Source organism: Hippopotamus amphibius, chromosome 9 (assembly GCF_030028045.1).
Source record: "Hippopotamus amphibius kiboko isolate mHipAmp2 chromosome 9, mHipAmp2.hap2, whole genome shotgun sequence".
NCBI lineage: Eukaryota > Metazoa > Chordata > Mammalia > Artiodactyla > Hippopotamidae > Hippopotamus > Hippopotamus amphibius.
Genome location: NC_080194.1, coordinates 140021646 through 140037144, shown reverse-complemented (window position 1 = coordinate 140037144; position 15499 = coordinate 140021646). Strand labels below are relative to the sequence as shown.

The following is a 15499-nucleotide window of genomic DNA, read 5'->3' as shown; positions in this document are numbered from 1 at the left end:
AACTTTCTGTCTCCCAGACTCACACCTCAACTTCCTTTATTAGACTTCTCCAAAGGGGCTGCAAGGCTTCTCTTTTATTAGCTGCTGCCTGCCTTCAACAGAAAAATCTAAAGCCTCTATTTCAGTTTACGGAGAGGTCCAAAATCTGGCCCCAGGCGCTCCAGCTATTTCCTTGAATCCAACCACTCCCTACCCCCCAGCCACAAGAAATGACTTCTACAAGAAACCAACGAAGCAAGGCCATTTCTTAGCGGTCTTCCAGCAGGCCAGCGTACTGAAGTCCGCCCAACCCTCTCCCAGCAGGGTTTAAGTCAGCTCTCTGCATAAAAAGCCTAGGACAACGCTACCCAGGCGCTCATCGCGACGCTTCCGAGTGCTTCACAGCGCCCCGCGCTAGCTGCTGTCGGAACCCTGCCCAGCGGACGTCACCCGGACCCGCAGGCACTCAGTAAGCTTGGTCACGGGACCGAAGCGGCCCAAAGTTTTCGACAACCGCCCCACACGGTATTCGGGCCACATCCCACGCGGGAACGTCGGCCTCGTTCGTCGCCCGGCGCTCCGGGAACATTTGTCGGGTTCGCGTTCCCCGCGCTGCCCAGGGTTCTGACACGCTCGAGGAGTCCTCACGAGGGCTGGGCAGCAGCGGCCGCCTTTTCGGGAAGACGCCCGTCCAGGGCCGAGTCGGGAGGGTTTTGCGAGCGCAACCCGTCAGCGCCCCCCGCCACCTCCCACCCCCCCCCCCCCATGGCCGGGGCGTCGGAGTTCAAAGTCACAGCGCGTCGCCCCCCGCACGCGCCGGGCCGCGCTCCGCTCCACGGCCACCGCCTCCCGTGAGGCACCGCCGAGGAAGCCCGGTCTTTCGGCGCTTTCGCCCTCGCGCAGCGGGCCGACTGACCGGCCCGCGAAACTTCCCGAAGTGGAGGGAGCGGCGGAGGGTACGCCGGCCGCCCGCGCCTTTGTCGCTCCCTCCCGGCCGCCGGTCCCGCTGCGCCAGCCGCTCGCCGGCTCCCGGCGCGGCCCCGGGCTCGCTCGCGTCCGGGCCGCCACCGGGCCCGGCCCGCGCCCCACGCCGCCCCTCACGGCCGAGCCCCTGCCCCCGCCCCCACCCCCGGGCTTAATGGAGGCGCCGGGCGGAGACGCCACTCGCCTCACAGAGCCCGCCGAGGAGCTGCCGCACCCCGCGGCCGACACTTACCCGCCACTCAACTCGTCGGCCCGCGAGGCGGGGTCGGCGGCTTCTGTCGCCACGGCTTCCAGTCAGCAGCAGCAGCCGCGACAGCTCCGTCGCCGCCGCCGAGGCCACCTCTGCTCTCCTTCCGGCCCTGCCGCGGCGTCACCTCGCGCCTGCGCACAGCGCCCCCTCCCGACTAATGACAGGAAGAACCATAGAGGCACGCCGGGTGCTAGGGAGGAGGGGTCTGGGGAGTAAGACCATAGAGAGGGACGCCTGCCCGCTCCTCCTGTCTCGGTTCAACGCCGGGGGAGTCTTGACTCCCCCACTAGGCGGGAGGACGAAAGGAACTGAGAGCTCCTCAACCCCGTGAGGTGTCACTGTCTCTCTGGAGTTTTGAACTCCAGGGCGTGAAGCGGGTGGCCATGGAAATCTCCTGAATATGCATTTATTTGCATCCATTGCCTTTGGCAAGTCATTCATGCAGCACATTTTCGGAGGGCTTCCTGTATGCCAGGCACTGTTCTAGGAATTGGACCCAAAACGGTAGAGACAGTACCTGTTCCCATGAAGCTTATGTTTTAGTGGACGAGTCTATAACTGGTGAACTAATTAACCAACTAAAATACTGGCTCAGACAGGAAGTGTTCTGGAAACACACGCGCGCGCTTGCGTGCACACACACACGAAAAAAAACAGAGAAAGGGATAGTGATGGGATAACACTGTGGTCTAAATAAAGTGAGGGAGTGAGCCGTGGTGACCACTCGGAGAAAGAGCACTTCAAACAGAGGGTGTAGAAAGGGCAAAAGCCCTGAGATGGGAATACGCCTGGTGTGTTAGAAAAACAGCGTTATGCTGTGTGGCAGAACGGCAGCAAGTGAGATGGAGAGTGGTGGGGAATGGGCTCGGAAAGCTGGTTGGGAGCAAAATCGTGGAAGATGTTAAAGTGAATTTGGATTTTATTCTAAGTGTGATGGGAAGCTACTGGAGAGTTGCGAACAGGGGTGTGAGTTGATTTGCTTGCGTTTTCTGAAATCACTCTGGTGGCTGTTTGGACAACAGACTATAAAAAGTAAGAACAGAATCAGGAAAGCCAGTTAGGAAGATATTGCAGGATTCTAAATTATAAGATATGGTGACTTGAACCGGTACAGTCAGGGAGGAGGTGATGAGAAATGGCCAGACGAGGGATATTTTTTTAAAAGGTAAAACAGAGAGATTTGTGGATGGATTGGATGTGGGGTGAGAGAGAATAAAAGGAGTTGAGGATAACTACAAGGTTTTGGCTTGTGCAGTTGGGAATGGTGGCGCCATTTGCATATATGGGGAAAATCAGGAGGAATAGATTTTGGTTGGAGTAAAGAGAAGGGGATGTGTTTTGCATATGTTATATTGCAAACCAGACATTCACATATAGATGTCAATAGGCAATTAGATCTATGAATCTGTAGCTTCAGAAAGACAAACGGACTCAGAGGCTGGGGATTTAAATTGGGATTCGCTAAGATATAGATAATATCTAAGACCTGAGGACTGGCTATACTTATAGCTAGGGAACGAGTGTAGATAGAAGAGAGAGAACAGCTGAGGGAGGCCAGAGTTGCTTGAAGATTTATGATCTAGAGGAGGATGCTGAGAAGGAGGAGGAAACCCAAAAGAGGGTGGTATCCCAAGGCCAAGGAAAGAAAATGTCCCAAGGAGAAGGGAGTTATCAGTGGTGCCAGATGCTGCTTGGAGACTCAATACAACAGAATTGAGTCTCAGTAAAACCAGAAGGAGCACTGTTAGCTGAGAGTGATGTCAGGAAGGAGACCTTGGAGGTTTGTGAAGGAAAAAGAGTGGAGAGTGAAATGACTAGCAGAATGCAGAGGCTTGCTGATCTGCAGTTCTGGGATCATAAATTTAAAATGAGGCCAGGTAGCAAGGATGTGGGTCTTTCTCCAGCCACTTGCTTAGATGCAGGGGAAAGAAAGAAGCTAGAGAGATAGAAGGGTGTCAAAGAGAGGGATGCTTGAAGTTGAAGTCTTGGAAATGGTGCAGCTGTTAGTAATGATGATGCCTAGGGTATGACTGTGAGAGTGGGTGACTGAGGTAGAGAGAAAGTCTCCATCATTGAAGGGGAGGGGTCAGGAAACTAAGAGGCCTGGGTGTGGATAGATTACTTAAAAGGATGTTAAATCATCAAGAAAGATGTCAGAAATGGCAGGTGGAGGGCATGGAATAAAATCGTTGATGAATGAGCATGCATGACCAGCTGGCCAGCAGACAGCAGGAAAGAGGGTGGTATAGTTTGATGGCGTATGCTTCCAAAGATTCAGGTAATTGTCATTGTTATTTTTTATTTGATGCTGCTGCTCCATCTTATTGAGATGCCACAGATGAGCCCACACCAGCCCTCTCACTGAACCACAAAGCAGCAGAGCTGAAAAGAGAACAGCCTTTCCCAAATCTCAGACATTTGAGCAGTACCACCAGAAATAATATTTGCCTAATCTATTTGTTGCCCATTAGTAAAATTTTTCTTTAGACTGATTCATTTTTGTTAAAATATATTTATTTAAGATGGAGTGGGAGTTTGGGATTAGTAGATGCAAACTATTATACATAGAATGGATAAACAACAAGGTCCTACTGTATAGCACAGGGAACTGTATTCAATATCCTGTAATAAACCATAATGGAAAAGAATATGAAAAAGAATGAATGTGTGTATATATATATATATATATATGTGTGTAACTGAATCACTGCTAAACAGTAGAAATTAACACAACATTGTAAATCAACTATTCTTTAATAAAATAAAACTTTAAAATACATACTTATTTAAAAAAGGAAAAGGAAACAGAGTCACAAACATAGAAAACAAATTTATGGTTACCAAAGGGGGAAGGGGTAGGGGAAGGGATAAATTAGGAGTTTGGGATTAGGAGATACACGCTACTGTACAGTGCAGGGACCTTTATTCAATATCTTATAATAAAGTATAAGGGAAAAGAATCTGATGGATAAAACTGAATCACTTTGCTGTACACCAGAAACTAATACAACATTGGAAATCAACTATACTTCAATAAAAAAAAAACTTTATTTCACTATATAAATTAAAAATGTCTCACTTTCCATAAGCAGAAAGTAACCATAAAATAGATTTCGTGTTCCTAGAGATTACCATGCTAAGTGAAGTTAGACAGAGAAAGACAAATATCATAGGACATCACTCACATGTGGAATATAATTTTTAAAAAAGATACAAAGGAACATATTGGGGGGAGGGATAAATCAGGAGTTTGGGGTGAACACACACACAATACTGTATATAAACCGTAATGGAAAAGAATATGAAAAAGAATATATATGTGTATAACTGAATCATTTTGCTGTACATCAGAAATTAACACAACATTGTAAATCAACTATACTTCCATAAAATAAAAAAAGGAAGTGTCATAATAAACCATAAAGGACAGATATGAAGTCTTTCAGTGTCCAGCTGAGGAGATGAACTCTGTTAATGGGAGCACTTTAAAAAAAAAAAAATTTTTTTTTTTAAACCATGATCTACCTTTTTTTTTTTTTTAAAGAACTTTATTTGGCTGTGTTGGGTCTTCGTTGCTGCGCGAGGGCTTTCTCTAGTTGCTGTGAGCAGGGGCTGCTCTTTCTTGCAGTGCCCCAGCTTCTCATTTCAGTGGCTTCTCTTGGTGAGATGCACAGGCTCTAGGCACGCAGGCTTCAGTAGTTGTGGTACACAGGCTTAGTTGCTCCACAGCATGTGGGATCTTTCCGGACCAAGGCTCAAACCCATGTCGCCTGCACTGGCAGGCGGATTTTTAACTGCTGTGCCACCAGGGAAGTCCCAATGGGGGAGCACTTTAAAACAAAGTGACTTATCTGCATCCCTGTGTAAGCTACACTGCCTGTCTGCTCACTCCTACACATTTCCAGCTCCTGCAGCAGTCACTCCTACTGAAGCTGCTATTTACCAGCCCTCTGTGCTTTAGAACCTACGAGTACGCAGTGGACACTCAGTGTACTATCCTAGTGTTTGAAAGATATCTGCTGATTCTGAAACCATCAGATGTAAGACAACTTCTAGCAACTTCAGGGAAAGTTTGTCTATACTCTGGCTGCAGTGTTTTCCGCAAATGTGATTGGACAGTGGCCCTGTGACCTATCTTTTGGTGGAGTGAAAAATTAGAGGTAGTAAAGCCAAATCTTTACTGCAAGCAGCATGCCTGGCTCCTTGCTGATTGCAAATAGGCATTTATTTATTTATTTAATTTTATTGAAGTATAGTTGATTTACAATGTTAATTTCTACTGTATAGCAAAGTGATCAGTTACACGTTTCATAGATATGTTCATTTGTGTTGTATTTTAGATTCCACATATAAGTGATGTCATATGGTATGCCTTTCTCTTTCTGACTTACTTCACTTAGTATGATAATCTCTAGGTCCATCTATGATAATCCTAGAGATTATGTTGCTGCAAATGGCATTATTTCATTCTTTTTTATGGCTGAGTACTATTCCATTGTGTGTATATACCATATCTTTACCCATTCATTGGTCTATGGACATTTAGGTTGTTTCCATGTCTTGGCTGTTATAAATAGCGCTGCTATGAACATAGGGGTGCATGTATTCTCTTTGAATTATAGTTTTGTCCAGATATATGCCCAGGAGTGGGATTGCTGGATTATATAGCAACTCCATTTTTAATTTTTTGAGGAATCTCCTTGCTGTTTTCCATAGTGGCTGCACCAACTTATATTCCCACCAACAGTGTAGGAGGTTTCCCTTTTCTCCACGTCCTCCCCAGCATTTGTTATTTGTAGACTTTTAATGATGGCCATTCAAACCAGTGTGAAAGTTGGTGATAACTGGCACTTAAGTTCAGAAAAATAGTTCTTTATTCTTGCTGCCTTAAGATGCTGTCTTCTCAAAGCTCTGAAAGACTCTGATAGGCAGTAATACTTACAATACGACTGGGTTTTTGTAGAATGGTTACATTTGATAATAAAACTTGCCTATTTAAAAAAAGGGATTGGGATTGACATATATACACTAATATGTATAAAATAGATAACTAATAACCTGCTGTATAGCACTGGGAACTCCACTTTGCTGTACAGCGGAAACTAACGCAGCACTGTAAAGCAATTATACTCCAGTAAAGATGTGAGGAAAAAATAAAATAACCAACAAAGGGGAAAAGAAGAGAGTGAGAAAAGAATGAAATAGTTAGTGACCAGTCAGCAGTAAAGGGATACTTGTTCCACGTTTTTAGTTTAAGGGAAAAATGAAGTTCTATATTGATGAGTCACTTTTTTTTTTTTTTTGCTTTTAATGTTAACCAGCACCAAGAATCAGAAAGTGAAAATGATACCTACCTACAGACAAAATTATTAACAAGTGATGTTTCACTGTTTTCCTGGGAAGAGGCATGGAAATTCCTTCTATGGAAATTCCTATCAACTGTACCGGCTGTGCTTCCATGCAACAGGGCAGAAGGTGTGAAACACATACCAGCTTACTCTGAACCTTTCAGAGAGCTGTGGTAAAATTCATACATCTCTGTGAGTCATCACAGCACTGTTCCCTTGATTTCATTTTCTGGTTACAATTAGTTTAATGTGCCTGCAACCAATAAAATCATTTATAATAGCAAGGGACTGCGTTTTCATAATTTGTGCGTTATCACTTACTTTGTTCCTGAGAGCTGTAAGTATCGCCATCAGCTTTGCCGAGATGAGGTTGTGCTAGTCTGGCCATGGAGGAAATTAGTCCTGAACTCTGTATGCTTTCAGAAGTAGTAATTTCCTGCCATTCTGGCCCATTGCTTAAAAAAAAAAAAAAATCAATGTTATTGCAGTATAATTTGTATTCAACACAATGCGCCCACTATAAGTGAATATTTCTGTGAGTTTTGACAGGTTTATATGCCCATGTAACCACCACCATAATCAAGATAGAGATCATTTCCATCACCCCAAAATATTCCCCATGCTCCTTTCCCATCAATCCACCACTCTCATCCCTGGCGCTAGGCAACCACTTATCTGCTTTCTGTCACTTTAGATTAGAATTGCTTTTTCTGTAGTTTCAGAAAAATGAGATCATAAAGAATGTACTCTGGTATCTGGTTCCTTTTGTTCAACATATGTTCATTTTTTCGGTTATTTTTATTGTGGTGAAATACATATAAAACAAAATTTTCCACCGTAACCATTTTTACATATGCACTGCAGTGGTATTAAATATATTCATAATGTTGTGCAACCACCATCACCATCCACTTCCATAACTCTTTTTGTTTTGCAAAACCAAAATTCTATACCCATTAAGGAATAACTCCCCATTCCCCATTTCCCCCCCAGCCCTTGGCAACCACCATCATACTTTCTGTCTCTAGGATTTTGACTAAGTACCTCATGTAGGTGTGATCATGCAGTATTTGTCTTTTTGTGACTGACATGTCACTTAGCATGGTGTCCTCTAGTTTTACCCATGTAGCATGCATCAGAATCTTGTTCCTTTTTAAGACTGAATAATATTCTATTGCATGTATTATCACATTTTGCTTATCCACTCATCTGTCGATGGACACTTGGGTTACTTTCATGTTTTAGCTATTGTGAATAGCACTGCTATGAACATGGGTGTACAGATATCTCGAGACCTTGCTTTCACTTCTTTTGGGTACATACTACTCAGAAGTAGAATTGCTGGATCATATGGTAATTTTGTTTTTCATTTTTGAGGAACTGTTGTACTGTTTTCCACCATTTGACAGTCCCTTCAACTGTGAACAAGGGTTCCAATTTTTCCAATGTTTGCCAATACTTATTTACTGTTGTTGTTGTTGTTTTTAATATTACCCATCCTACTGGGAGTGAGATGGTATCTCATTGTTTGTTTGTTTGTTTTTCAATTTTTTTGTTTGTTTGTTTTGGCTGCACGGCTTGGGGGATCTCAGTCCCCCAACCAGGGATTGAACCTGGGCCCTCAGCAGTGAAAGCATAGAGTCCTAACCACTGGACAGCCAGGGAGTTGCCTGATTGTAGTTTTGATTTACATTTCCCTTACGATTAATGATCTTCAGCATCTTTTCATGTGCATATTTGCCATTTGTACATTTTCTTTGGAGAAATGTCTGTTCAATCTTTTGGCCAGTTGTAAATGGATTTGTTTCTTTGTTGTTGAGTTTTAGGTGCTCTCTATGTATTCTGGATATCAATTCCTCATTGGATATATGATTTCCAAATATTTTCTCCCATTCTTTGGATTGCCTTTTTACTCCATTGATTATGTCTTTTGATGGACAAGATTTTTAAATTTTCAAAAAGTCCAAATTGTCTATTTTTTATGTTGTCTGTGCCTTTGGTGTCATAGCCAAGAAATCATTGCCAAGTCCAATGTCATAAAGATTTTGCTCTATGTTTTCTTCTAAGAGTTTTATAGTTTTAGATCGTACATTTAGGTCTTTGGTTCATTTTTGCATATGGAGTTAGATAAGGGTCCAACTTCACTTTTTTGCATGTGGATATCCACTTTTCCCAAACCGTTTGTCAAAAAAACTATCTTTTCCCTCCCTGAATGGTTTTGGCACCCCTGTCGAAATCATTTGACCATGTATTTGAGGGTTTATTTCTGGACTATTTTTTTTCCTATTCCATGTCTGTCTTTATGCCAGTACCATACTATTTTGAGTCCTGTAGGTTTATAGTAAAATTTGAAATCAGGAAGTATGACTCTTCTAGATTTGGTTTTCTTTCCCAAGATTACTTTGGCTATTCAGGGTCCTTTGAGATTCCATATGAATTTTAGGATGGTTTCTTCTTCTGTAAAAAAAAATCACTGGGATTTTGATAGGGATTGCATTGAATCTGTAGATAGCTTTGGGTAATATTGACAGCTTAACAATATTGTTTTCCAATTCATGAACATGGGCTATGCTTCCACTAGTTTATATCTTCTTTCAGCAACATTTTATAGTTTTTAATTGAACAAGTCCTGCTCAGCATGTGCTTTTCAGTTTCCTCTATATTGTGTATGTGTGTCAAAGGTTTTGTGTGTGTGTGTGTGTGTGTGTGTGTGTGTGAAAGGTTTATTCCTTTTTATTGCTGTGTAGTATTCCATTGCATGCATATATCACAATTTGTTTATCCACTCACCAGTTGATGAACACTGAGTTGTTTTCAGTTTGGGGCTATGGTGAATAAAGCTGCTATGAACATTAAAGTATACATTTTGAGGTGGATATGTGTTTTCAAAATGGAGCAGGACCCTATGGTCCTTGCCCCACCCACCCTCCATGTCCTCAGCCTGCCTTTCATGTCTGTGGAAAATCTTTAGCCAAAGAATAAGTTTAATCAGAGAAATGACAAAATTTAGAAACAAAGGAAAACTGTCAAAGGAGACCAAATAATAATAGTTTAGTCATTAAGCAAAGTCAAGGACTTTAGTTCCTCCTCAAGAGCTACAGATAATATTCTGAGCCATATCCTGTGAGCTGTCTTATAAATACTGAAACCCCCACCAGGTGGAAGAAGTTAACTACATGATGACCAGGCTGTAACCATGACATAAGCTGCCACAATTCTGAGAATTGGCCTCAAAGAAATGGAAACCAACCCACCCTAGAACTGAAGACTAACTGTTGTACCTTGTACCTAAAACAATCAAGATGACGCTGGTCAGAGCACCAATTTCAAGATGACTGTCAGAGCTGACTGTATTGTTTCTGCATGTAGCCCCCTACCTTTGTCTATAAAAGCTCTTGCCCCCTGATTGTTGGGGGGTGGGGGGGGGAGTTAGCCTTTGGATGGGTGTCCGCACCCCACCCCCACCTCCGTTGCCCTCATCCAAAATAATGTAAACTTTCCTTTCCACCCACTTTGCCTCTTTATTGGCTTTTGAGCGGTGAGCAGCCGGACCCCACTTTCAGCTACATTTTCATTTCTCTAGGGGTGGTATTGCTGAGTCATGTAGTAAGTGTCAAACTATTTTCCAAAGGAGTTGTACCATTTTACTTTCCCATTGTCAATGAATGAGAGTACCAGGTGCTCCCCATTCTCATCAACAGTCTTTTTAATTTTAGCCATTGTAATGAATGTATAGTGGTATATTGGTGTGGTTTTAATTTTCATTTCCCTGATGGCAAATTATGTTCAACATCTTCTCTTGTGCTTATTGGCCTTTTTATATCTTCTTTTGTGAAATTTTTTTCAATTTTCTCCCCACAATTTAAATTGAGTGGTTCATCTTCTTACAATTGAGTTGTAAGAGTTCTTTTTACATTTTTGACATAAGTACTTAGTATTGTGCATGTTTTTCTCTCAAATCTCTTGCCTTTTTGTTCACTTGATGGTATCTTTTGAAGAGAAGTTTTTAGTTTTGATATATTTCTTAAAATTTCCATTCAACTTAAATATTTTATTTCTCATCTCTTTGTTGACTAATGGATTATTTAGAATCGTGTTTTATTATTTTATTTTATTAATTTTTGGCTATGTTGGATCTGTTGCTGTGCGCAGGCTTTCTCTAGTTGTGGCAAGTGGGGGCTACTCTTCATTGTCGTGCGTGGGCTTCTCACTGCGGTGGCTTCTCTTGTTGTGGAGCACAGGCTCTAGGCACATGGGCTCAGTATTTGTGGCTCATGGGCTCTAGAACACAGGCTCAGTAGTTGCAGCACACGGACTTAGTTGCTCCACGGCATGTGGGATCTTCCTGGACCAGGGATGGAAACTGTGTCCCTTGCATTGGCAGGTGGATTCTTAACCACTGCACCACCAGGGAAGCCCAGAATTGTTTTAAATTTCTCTACTTTAGGGGGGAGTTTTCTAGATATCTTTCTCTAATTGACTTCTAATTTAATTTTTTTGTGGCTAGAGAACATATTCTGTATGCTGTCAATTTGAAAAAATTTATCAAGACTTATACGGCCAATGATATCGTCTATTTTAGTGAATCCGCATACATTTGAAAAGAATGTGTATTCTTTTGTTCTTCAGTGGAGTGTTCTGGACATGTCCACAAGGTTAGTGTTAAAACCTACATCCTTACTGATTTGCTGTCTCTCTGTACTTGCAGTTAGTGAGAGGAGAGTCTTGAAATCCCCAGCTATAACTGTAGGTTTGTTGACAGCATATAGTTGGGTCTTGCATTTTTATCCACCCTCACAATCTGTGTCATTTAATTCCAGTGTTTAAACCATTTTAATTTAATATAGCTATCTATATGATTGGGTGGAAATCTACTGTCATGTATTTGTTGTCTATTTGATCCTTTTATTCTTTGTTCCCTTTCTCTCGTGTTCTGCCTTCTTTTGGATTTTACTGAGTAATTTTGAGGTTTCCATTTTCTCTCTACTGTTGGTTTATCAGCTATTCCTCTCTGTATTAATATTTTAATGATCCCATTAAGGTTTATAACATGTATACTTACCTTATCACAACCCATCTTCTAATAATGCTATACCCTTACAAGAATGTACTTCCATTCCCACCCCCCCATCTTTTATGCTTTTACTTCCACATATAACTTGAACCACAATTCGACTCTTTCCAAAATCATGCCCTATGATTTCTGGCTGCCTGAGTTTCCCTGAGCTCTGATCTCTATCTCCTGCACTCACTAAGGGTCCTGGGCTCTGATTACGTCTCCTCCCCTCCTTGTGCCTCTGCTCCGGAAATTGTTTCTGGGCAGAAGCTGCGGGGGTTATAGGGCTCATTTCCTTTGTTATTCGTCTCTCAGGCTTCCAGTCCTGTGTTTCCAGCTGTCCAGTGTCTGGAAACTGCTGTTTCTTGTATATATGTTGGGTTTTCTAGCTGTTTGCTGTGGGAGGATGACTGGTTCTTGTTACTCACCAACACAGGAGGTGGAACGCTCAGCACTACTTCCTTGAATCTTCTCCCGAGTGATGTTTTTGAAATCACGGATTTTTTAATGGTAATTATATTATTTGTATTCGTTTTAAAATGAATAACTATTAACATGCAGACACGTATCAACTAAAATCATTTTGCTTAGCACCAATGGTATATGTACCTGCTTTGAAAACCCTGAGCCAGCCTAATCTCAAAGTGTTATAATAAGCAGAAAATGAAGGGTGAGTGTCATGCCCAATGTCACACAGACTGTGAATTTCAGATTCTGATCTCAAACTTGGGAGCTTTTTCAATTTCTAGGTCATTTCTACTGCACACCCTACCCCCATTGCTTTTTCTTCTCCTTTCTCTATCTCTTTCCACATCCAAATTTAAAAAGGAAACGTCTAGGGGAAGAATCAGCTTCTACAAACATGAACTGAGTGCCTATACTTTGCCTAGTCATCATTCAGTTATCATATCAAATTCTATTTTTCTCACGAAAACTTTCCCCAGCAATTAAGGCTAGATCAGTCTCCCCTTTGAAACATTTCTTCATAGCCCAGTTACAACTTGAAGTTATACATGTATTAGTGGGATTATTTGATTAATACTTTCTTCTCTACTGTGGTCCACTGTACAAGGACAGGGGCTGGGTCTGTGTTTTCCCTTTCCTTTCCTTTCCTTTCCTTTCCTTTCCTTTCCTTTCCTTTCCTTTCCTTTCCTTTCCTTTCCTTTCCTTCCTTTTTTTCTCACCACTCTTCCTCCAGGGCTCAATGCCCAGAATGTAGAAGGCACTCAATAAATATTTGTTGATGAAGTAAAAATAGCATCAATAGAGACGCTGTAAACTACTCAAAGACTCAAAGAGATACCTGTGTAAGATCTCATCAAGACTTCCTGCTTGGGCTCCAAAAAGCAAAAGAGCTGGAGAGTATGTCCCCAGATGGGTGGAAATGCCCTCAGTATGTGGGGTTTGGTCCTGTAGTCCCCTCTGGTGGAGATGTTGCCAGCTGCCTTTCAGTCTCCACCTTGGAAGAATGCCCGGGCATCCTCAAGGCCCCCTAATCAGCCAACATCACCACGGTACTTGAGCTTCAATATTGACCTGAGGTCTTTCCTGGCGGTCCAGTGGTTAAGACTCCTTGCTTCAAATGCAGGGGCTGCAGGTTCAATCCCTGGTAGGAGAACTAAGATCCCACATGCTGTGTGGCTCAGCCAAAAAGAAGAAGAAAAAAGAAAAAGAAAAAAACAAATATACATATATATATTGAAACCTGAGATCCAACGATCACAGATGACCCATCAGAAAGCTAAACTTGTGACTATCATGGGACTCAAGACCGGGTTTGGGGGGGGGTGGTGGAGATTAAGAACCAAGGAAGCAATCTAACAAGCAGATGGTGGGACAGTCTCATCAAAGAACGGCCATCGGGACTGGCATCCTGACAGTGATCCCGGGACTCTTTCCGCTCCTCAGCTGTTGGTATTGTAGAAAATGTAGCAGTTAAAGAACCTAGAAGGACAAAAGCCTTCTTGCTGGTACTCAAAGTACCTTGACAGGAAGAAGCCCACATGATGGGCTTGCCCACCAGGACAGCAAACTGCCTTTTCAAGAGAACAATTGCACACCTGTGGTTCCCAATGATCTACCTGCCCATGAGAAACTCTGCACAACAATTGCCATCACCTTATTCACTGTTAGAGCCAACAAGGCACCCCAGAGGTGCTGAAATGATTTCCTTCACGCTTTTGCTCGAGTTTAACACAGGTGTCTAACGTTCTCAATTAGCCTTCAAAAAGGAGGAACAGTACATCATCTCTAATAATAAGCTTAGTGTCAAATTCTTAGTAGGGTGATGTTATGGGCAGAGCTGTGTTCCCCAGATATGCGTATGCTGAAACCTTTTTTAAAAAAGACATTTACTTATTTGGCTGCACCAGGTCTTAGTTGCAGCTCCAGGGCTCCTTAATTGTGGCATATGGACTCTTAGTTGTGGCATGTATGCAGAATCTAGTTCCTTGACCAGGGATCAAACCCAGGCCCCCTGCACTGGGAGTGTGAAATCTTATCCACTGCATGACCGGGGAGTCCCTCCATGTGTTGAAATCTTAATCCTTGGTACTTCAATATGTGACTGCATTTGGAGACAGGGTCTTTTTTTTTTTTTAAGGACTTTTATTGAGATACAGTTAACAGACAATAAACTGCATATATTTAGAGCGTACAATTTGATTTTTTTTTCTTATTAGTAATGTATATATGGCAATCCAAATCTCCCAATTCATTCCCCCCCAACCCTCCCCCCTTTCCCCACTTGGTGTCCATATGTTTGTTCTCTACATCTGTGTCTCTATTTCTGCCTTGCAAACCGGTTGATTTGTACCATTTTTCTATACTCCGCATATATGTGTTAATATACAATATTTGTTTTTCTCTTTCTGACTCACTACACTCTGTATGACAGTCTCTAGGTCCATCCATGTCTCTACAAATGTCCCAGTTTCATTCCTTTTTACAGCTGAGTAATATTCCATTGTATATATGTACCACATCTTTTTTATCCATTCATCTGTTGATGGACATTTAGGTTGCTTTCATGTCCTGGCTATTGTAAATAGTGCTGCAATGAACATTGGAGTGCAGGTGTCTTTTTGAATTAGGAGACAGGGTCTTTAAAGAAGTAATTGAATTAAAATGAGGTCATTTGGGTGGGCCACAGTCCAATATGACTAAGAGGAGATTGGAACACAGAGGGAACTGGGTATTTCCCTTCCTCCACATAGAAAGCTGGAGCCTGCTGGAGTTGTTATTTCTCCTTCCCCAGGTCACTTAGACTCTGATAAAACCCCAGCAGGTTAGGGTCAGGTTAATCAGTTTCTCCTGAGGACAGACCTTGTTAAGAATAGAACTTTCTGGTGTATTTTAAACTGGTTACTTTCCCCCTCCCCTGCAAGAAGCTTGGGGTGGGGAGGGGCAGGGGTTTCTTCTACCTTCACCGTGAGAACTTGGTTGAGCACCAGGAGGTCAAACTCACAGAAGTGTGGGGACCCTCCGTGATTGGGTGCCCCTGAAGTTTTTGACTCTCAGACTCTGCACGGAGCCTCCGGCCCAGGCTTTCCTGTCCCGGAACTGGCTCCCTTGGAGGTTTCTGCTTGTGGGTTTCTGCTCTGGTAAGTTGTGATTCTCTGTATTCCCTGTCTTTCTTATCTGGGGGGCATAGGCTTGCCTTGTGGCCTCACTTCTCTCACAGATCTGAGAAGAGTTGCTAATTTTTCAGTTTGTTCAGTTTTTCGCTTGTCGTTGGCGGGCAGGGGCAACTCCCAGGCTTCTTACATGCTGGACTGAAACCAGAAGTCCTGTCCGTCTGTGGTTTGTAGGCAGTTTGTCCACCTTTATGTGAATCTGGAAGTTTGTGGGCACCTAATGGAGTATAGTTGGTTGATTTCCCCC

At 42.8% G+C, this 15499-nt stretch overlaps 1 protein-coding gene across 4 annotated transcripts in view; it reads right to left on the bottom strand.

Moving 5' to 3' along the window:
- RNF216 (ring finger protein 216) overlaps positions 1 to 1335 on the bottom strand; it is a 160453-nt gene extending 159118 nt beyond the window's left edge. For all 4 annotated transcript variants that reach the window (XM_057748631.1, XM_057748632.1, XM_057748633.1 and 1 more), the window contains exon 1: positions 1196 to 1335. The gene's annotated coding sequence lies outside the window, so the exon portion shown is untranslated. The remainder of the gene's footprint in view (positions 1 to 1195) is intronic.
- Between the last annotated feature and the right edge of the window lie 14164 nt (positions 1336 to 15499).